The following is a 7,258-nucleotide window of genomic DNA, read 5'->3' as shown; positions in this document are numbered from 1 at the left end:
TGCGGACGCGGCACGTGGGCGCGCGGACGCGGCACGTGGGCGCGCGGACGCGGCACGTGGGCGCGCGGACGCGGCACGTGGGCACGCGGCCCGGCCCCGGATTGCCTGGGGACCGCCACCCGCCGAGACGCGAGCCACTCCAAATGGCCCCAGACTCTAAGACGTAAGCCGCCTGGCCTGAAAAGAAAAATAATAAGATTTATGCGTGCCTATTACACATGCATATTAAACATTCCTGCCACCTCGCTTTCATCATGCAGCTATCTCATGGAGTCGGTGGTAGTATTCTTGTCTTTGTGGTTAGGGGTCTTCAAGTGGGTGCCACCTCATCGCTGTCCCGTGCACAACAATAGGAAGCCCTGCCTGGCCCTGCGCCGTCCCCACGATTGTGCTAAGTCCACTGTGGCAGCTACCTTGTGTTAATCCATCTTCTTGAGGGTCGTCCTCGTCTTTGCTGCCCCTCCACTTCGCCAAGCAGGGTGCCCTTCTCCCAGGAACAATCTCTCCTGACAGCATGTCCAAAGTACGTGACATGAAGATTCTCCAGCGGGGCTTCCTCCAAAACTGACGGTTGCCCTAGCAGTCCATGGTGTACTCAGTATATTCCTCTCCAACGCCGTAGTTCAAAGGCATCGATTCTTCGTAGTTTTCCCTTACTCAATGTCCAGTCTCAGGGCCGAGGAAACAGAAGCTTAGAGACTTGCCAGACAGCTGAAAGCTGCACTTGAACTCAGACTGTTGGCTCCAGAACCTGCGTCCACAGCCCGATCACCTTTTATTGCCTCCAGTTCTCATCCGGGGAAATAACTGATCGTATTCTCCCAGTTGGCAGCCACGCGTGCTGTTGTGATGATCAACTGCAAGCCTGCAAGCCCCGGGACCCACAGAGCTCTGGGGGTGCAGTGGTTAGCGTTGGGTTGCAAACCACAGCTTTGGACAGCATTTTGAAACTGTCAGACAACCTGAGGGAGAAAGATGGGGCTTTCTACTCCTGTAAAGAGTTGCGGCCTCAGAAATTCATAGTGGGCAATTCTGCCCCAACATATAGAGTCAACATCCTATATGAGCCGACATCGACTGGATACGGGGTAATGGTTTCCACAGTGGGCTGCTAGCCATAAGATCAGAGCTTCAAACCCATCAGCCACTCTTAGGGAGAAAGATGAGGCTTTCTGCCCCAGTAGATTCACAGGGTCAAAAATCCAAGGGGGCAGTTCTATACCTTCCTCTAGGGTCACTATAAGGCAATATCAAACACTCCTGCATTTCTGTAGCTGCTAGTGGAGAGATCAATGGGAATTTTACTGAAGGTCATTCCCAGCTAGGGCCATGTAAAATGGGGAGAGAGCCTGGAAAACATGGGGGAAATCCCAGAGGAGAGGCAGGGATGAGTGTAAATGGGGAGGGTGCGTATTGTCCGTGTCTTATGCCCTTGAGCCAACTTGGAGACCTGTGTCACAGGGAAAGAGTGTTCCATTGGATGTTTTTTGGGGAAGTGGATTGCCAGGCCTTTCTTCCCAGGCACCTCCGGATGGACTCAAACCACCAACCCTTTGGTTAGTAGCTATGTAGCTGTCGTACCATCCAGAGACTCTCCTGTCACACTTAAGATCTGCTTAGAAAACGTTCAATGAACGAATGAATGAATGAATGATGACTCTCTCAGCATGCCCTGGAGTGAGTGTGATGTCACCCCGTGAGTGTGATGTCACCCCACTGCTGTTGAATGCAGAGCTCTGGTTTCTAAAGAGGAGTCTCAGAACACGCCTGCCATCCTTGACCCAGGACCCTAGCAGTCCACGGAAGGCTGCCCTGTTCCCCCTTACACTCTCACACGCTTCACCTCCTGTGTTAGGCAGGGTTCTCTAGAGAAGCAAAACCAGGACACTTGCAACCTAGAGGAATTACTGAAACCCAAATGAAGGCTGAGCATGATAGTGGGACAAGAGGAAAGTAAAAGGAAATAGAGGAAAGAACTAGGAGGCAAAGGGCATTTATAGAGGTCTAAATAAAGGCATGTACATATGTACATATATTTATATATGAGAATGGGGACATAGAGCTATGTACATATATTTATAGGTTTAGTATTAAGGTAGCTGAGATAGTTAAAGGTTATTGTGCCAACCTGGCCGATAAACACATGTGGGGTTAATTGAAGGTCAGAGAGATAATTGGCTCAGTGAGCCCTGCCTTTGTAGTTCTCCGGTCTCTTGCTTTGTGATATGTTGGGTTGGCTGGCCCTGATAGCATGTTATCCGAAGGGACCAGTCCCAGGAGGACAGCATGCTTGGTACAGTAGAGGGTCACGGTGGGCATGACAACGGGCTCAAAAAGGGCAGGTCGGGGAGGAGACGCAGGACCAGACAGTTTTCTGTCTGTGGTCCATCAGGGCACCGTGACTTGGAACCTACCCAAAGGCATGGAGCAGCACTGGCAGAAATCGTTGCAGACGCAGAGCTTCAGGCCAAGCTTCTCCAGTATCTCTGGGTGGCCTTGGACCCCCCCGTCTTTTGTTTGTTTGTTTGAAATGAACTTGTTTTCCACAGAAGACTCAACGTCCATTTCAATGTTTCTTCCCTCCCCCACTTTTTTTTAAAGCCACTCAAACCACTATTTTGAGAGATAAAGAATTGGGGGAGGGCTCTTTTGGGTTTGTTTTTAAAGAAACAGATGTATTTCCAGAGCACACCTCAAGAAATTAAATCAACAGCAATGTCCTACTAAGCCATCCCTATATGAGGAGCTTTGTGTCGTCCCCACCCCGCCCCATCCCTCCTCGTCCTGGTCCTGCCCCTGGCCTCCTCATAGCCATCAACGTCCTGTCTATTGTTATATAAACTGCACGTCGTCTTCTTCTTTGTTTTGCCTTATAACAATGAAGATATTAAATATTCACCTTTGTAAGACTGACTGAGTTTGAACCATCAACCTTTAGGTTCTCAGCGGAGCACAAGTCATTTGCACCACCCAGGACTTTGGGGAAGAATCACTGGTCACATAGTGGATCACATGTTGGGCTGCTAACCACAAGTCAGCAGTTCGAGCCCACAAGCTGTTCTGCGGGAGGAAGCGGAGGCTTTCAGCTCCAGCCTCAGAAACTCAAAGGGTGCAGTTCTACTCTGAACTAAAGGGTTACTAGGAGTTGGAATGGCTTTGATGGCAGTGACTGAGCTTGGTTACTGGACACTGTGGTGCCCGCAGAGGACCAATGAGAAAGTGCTGAGCCTAAACCTGGCTATTTACAGCAGCAGAGGTGTGAGAGGGGAGGTGACCTTCTGGCCACCCAGAAATGAGTGCTAGACTCAGCTGGGTACCAGCTCAGTGCTCCCGTTGCCCAAGAAGGACCAGAGGGAGCCCTATGACACTGTGCCCTCCTTCTTTTAAGCCTATGGGCTCCCTGTCTCTCTCACGGGAGAAATCCAAGGCCCAGTTCTTTCCGGAGGCCCCTTGCATGGAATGCTCCAGCTTCCAAACCTCCAGCTCTGCTCAAACCCTAATTCTAACCTGTTGCCATCCAGGCAGCCCCAGGACAGAGAAGAACTGCCCCCAGAAACACAGGAACTATTGTGAGGACAGGGCGGTGTTTGTTCTGTTGTACACAGGGTGCTGTTAGTTGGAAGTGACTCAAAGGTATGTGTGTTAGGGTTCTCTAGAGAAACAAAACAGGACACACACACACACACACACACACACACACACACACACCACGGAGAGATATATACAACACGAAGAAATAAACAGCTAATTAGTCCACAGAGCAGTACAAATGGCTCAGTGCAACTCACTTCCATGAGACAGTTAATCCACTGGCAGTCCTTCAACTCATGAGGGCTGCTGGGTGCAAGTCCATGAAGCAGACAGCTGAGTCCTCTGTAGAGCAATACAGGCAGTCTGGCTACAGGCAGCAAACAGCAGGGTGGGTCACCAACAGTCAGCCAGATGGTAGGATATGACAGTCCCCAGCTCAAGTGATGTATACTCCAGCAGTGTGGTGAAGCAGGTCTCGAAAGAACCTCAAACTATAGGGACATGGTCCATGGGTTGGGTGTCCCACAGGTAGTATAGCTAGCAAGTTGAGGCAGAGAACTAGGTAAGGCAACCGCACACTGGTTCGATCATCAGAGAGCAAGAGACAGAAAGGCGAGACTCCCCGAGCCATTTATCTCTTTGCCCTTCTATTAAACTACGACCTTATTAATCCCATGTGTTTACTGCCAGGTTGGCACAATAAGCCGACCTACCATGGTACATAATGCCCTCCAGGCTGTCCTCTTCATGGGAACAGACTGCCCCATCTTTCTCCCACGGAGCAGCTGGTAGAGTTGAACCTCAGATCATGTGGTTAGCAGCCAAGTGCTGGGAGGCCTCCTCCAAGCTCATACACCCTGGCACCTTCACATCTGCCTTTCTCTTCAGCCGAGCTAACTCCCAGACCCCTTTGTGTTCTCAGCTCACATCCTTCAGGAATGCACCCTGGAACCCCCACTACCCACCCCATCTGGCCCCTTTGCCATCACCTCTGTGTTTCCTCTCACATGGGACTGCATTGTCGTTAACACCCCAGTGCCCTCCACCAGACCAGGGCCTCCTCAGGGCAAGGATCTTCTCTTGCCCGCCTGCTGGTTCCCCAGAGCACCTAATTCATCAAAGCCTTAACATCAGCTCCCATTCATGGCAGCCCCATGCGTGTCAGGCAGAACTATAGAGCTGGGCTCCTTAGCATTCTCAATGGATTTGGGGGGGGAAGTAGATTGCCAGGCCTTTCTTCCCAGGCACCTCTGGATGGACTCAAACCACCAACCCTTTGGTTAGTAGCTATGTAGCTGTCCGTACCGCCCAGAGACTCTCCTGTCACACTTAGGATTTGCTTAGAAAACGTTCAATGAACGAATGAATGAATGAATGATGACTCTCTCAGCATGCCCTGGAGTGAGTGTGATGTCACCCCACTGCTGTTGAATGCAGAGCTCTGGTTTCTAAAGAGGAGTGTCAGAACACGCCTGCCATCCTTGACCCAGGACCCTAGCAGTCCCCGGAAGGCTGCCCTGCTCCCCCTTACACTCTCACACGCTTCACCTCCTGTGTTAGGCAGGGTTCTCTAGAGAAGCAAAACCAGGACACTTATGATTATATAGAGATAGATTTATATAGAGGTTTATTCAGTGAGAAGAATAGAACGGCTAATTAGTCCACACAGCAGTACAGAGGGTTCAGTTCGACTCACTTCTATGGAACAGTTACTATACTGGAAGTCCTTCAACTCACATAGGCTGCAGTCCAAGGTTAAGGAAGCAGACAGTGGCGTCCTCCCTCGGGCAAGGTAAGCAGAGGCTGCCCACAGGCAGCAAATAGCAACAGTCAGGAGCTCGGGGAGCTTAGCAAAGCAGGCCCAGGTGGGATATGGAAAGCAAGCAATGTAAAGCGACAGGATCCACCAGCCTCAAGCTCAAGCAGTGTGTGCACCAGCAGCATGGCAAAGCAGCTCTCAAAGGAGCCTCAAGCTCTAGCAACATGATCCACAGGTTGGCTTGGCTCACAGGCAGTGTCGCTCACAGGTTAAGGCAGAGAACGAGCTAAAGCAGCAGCACGCTCCAATACACTCTGATGACCAGAGAGCAAGAGTGAGGGGGGCAGGTCTTGCAGGGCTATTTATCTCTTTGCCCTCCAATCAAACTGTGACCTGATGAATCTCACATGTTCCTATCGGCCAGGTTGGCACAATAAACCTAACTATCACACGTTCCCAAAGGTCTGAAACAGAACCAATGACAAACAGGAGTTCCTAAGGCCCTAGCAGGGGCAGCAGGGGCTTCCTTAGATCCATGTTGACATTGCTACCCTGTCCTATTGTGGGAAGCAGTCATCTTCCTTTATGCCTGTTTCTAGGGCACTTGAGTCACCTGACCAGTGCCTGGGGAAAGGGTGGGTCACCTTGCCACATTGAGGTGAAACAAACAACAAACAAACTCACTGCCGTCAAGCCCATCAACTCATAGAAACCCTGTAGGATGGGGTTTTTGAGACTGAAATCTTTATGGGGATAGAAGCCTCAGATTTCTCCTGCAGAGCATCTGGTGGTTTTGAACTACTAATCTTGAGGTTAGCAGCTCAATGTCTAATCAATGAATCAACTACGCTACCAGGGCTCCTTGCTCACCTAGCAAAAGGAAAAAAAAAAAGTGCTTGCCGAGAGTTCTAATGGGAAGCCAGACAAGCGAAGGGGTGGAGCTCCAGGCCTGGCGGAACAGCTCGCTTCGGCAGCACATAGACTAAAATTGGAACGATACAGAGAAGATTAGCATGGCCCCTGCACAAGGATGGCATGCAAATCTGTGAGGCATCCCATATTTTTGTGATACCAGAAGGGTAGGGAGAAGAGGGGGAGAGGAAGGGAGAAAGGGGGAACTGATCGCAATGATGGACACCTAACCATACACCCCTCTACAGGGGGAAGATCAACAGAAAACACGGGGGGAGGGAGACAGCGGTGGGGTGAGAGATTAAAATAATAACAATGTACAACCTATCAGGTGGTTATGAGGGTTGTGGGGGAAGGGAAGGGGAGGGAAAAAAAGCTGATACCAAGGGCTTGATAGAAAGTAAATGTCTAGAAAAGAATGAAGGCAACATATGTACAAACATGCCTGATTCAACTGATGTATGGATTGTAATGCATTGTACGAGCCCCCAATAAAATTATTAAAAATAATTAATAAATAATAATAAAATAATTTTTAAAAAAGTCTTTGGTGTCCCGTGTGCTCAGGAATAAAATGAAAATAATTTTCTGGATGAAAAAAAATGCTTCAAGTTGGTTCCAACACACAGGGACCCAGCAGAAGGAAACCCTGACGGGTCCTGCCAATTACACAAGCACAGGTGGGTGATCCCGAAGGGGAATCACCTGGCTGGAGACTGGGGTTCAGAGTCTTGTAGAGGTCTTTCTCAGGAGCCCTGGTGGCAAAGTGGCTACAAGTTGAACTGCTATCTGTAAAGCTAGCAGTTCAAAACCACCAGCCACCTTTGAGAAAAAACACGGGGCTTTCTGCTCTAGCCTTGGGTGGTAGGTACATGATCTGTTGTCAATTTGAGGTTTAAGACTGAAGGGGTGGAGTTGAGCCTGTCAATCAGATTGCAGCTTGATGACCTCATTTGGAGGTGCTAAGGAGACACATAGCTCGTTGCAGGCAGGACACAGGCTCAGTCTCTGTGAGACATCCTTATTGACAAGCCACATGGAGACAGGCTGATGGCA

The 7,258-nt window shown here is 49.9% G+C and overlaps 1 non-coding gene across 1 annotated transcript; it reads left to right on the top strand.

Moving 5' to 3' along the window:
* Window positions 1-6,250: 6,250 nt before the first annotated feature.
* LOC115872011 lies at window positions 6,251-6,355 on the top strand. Its single transcript, XR_004047596.1, has one exon. It is a non-coding gene; the product is annotated as a U6 spliceosomal RNA (small nuclear RNA).
* Window positions 6,356-7,258: the final 903 nt, after the last annotated feature.

Source organism: Echinops telfairi, unplaced genomic scaffold, assembly GCF_000313985.2.
Source record: "Echinops telfairi isolate 266 unplaced genomic scaffold, ASM31398v2 ScPeMD7_7417;HRSCAF=8455, whole genome shotgun sequence".
NCBI classification, from domain to species: domain Eukaryota; kingdom Metazoa; phylum Chordata; class Mammalia; order Afrosoricida; family Tenrecidae; genus Echinops; species Echinops telfairi.
The sequence above is the reverse complement of the archived record's forward strand: the minus strand, read 5'-3'. Positions and strand labels throughout refer to the sequence as shown.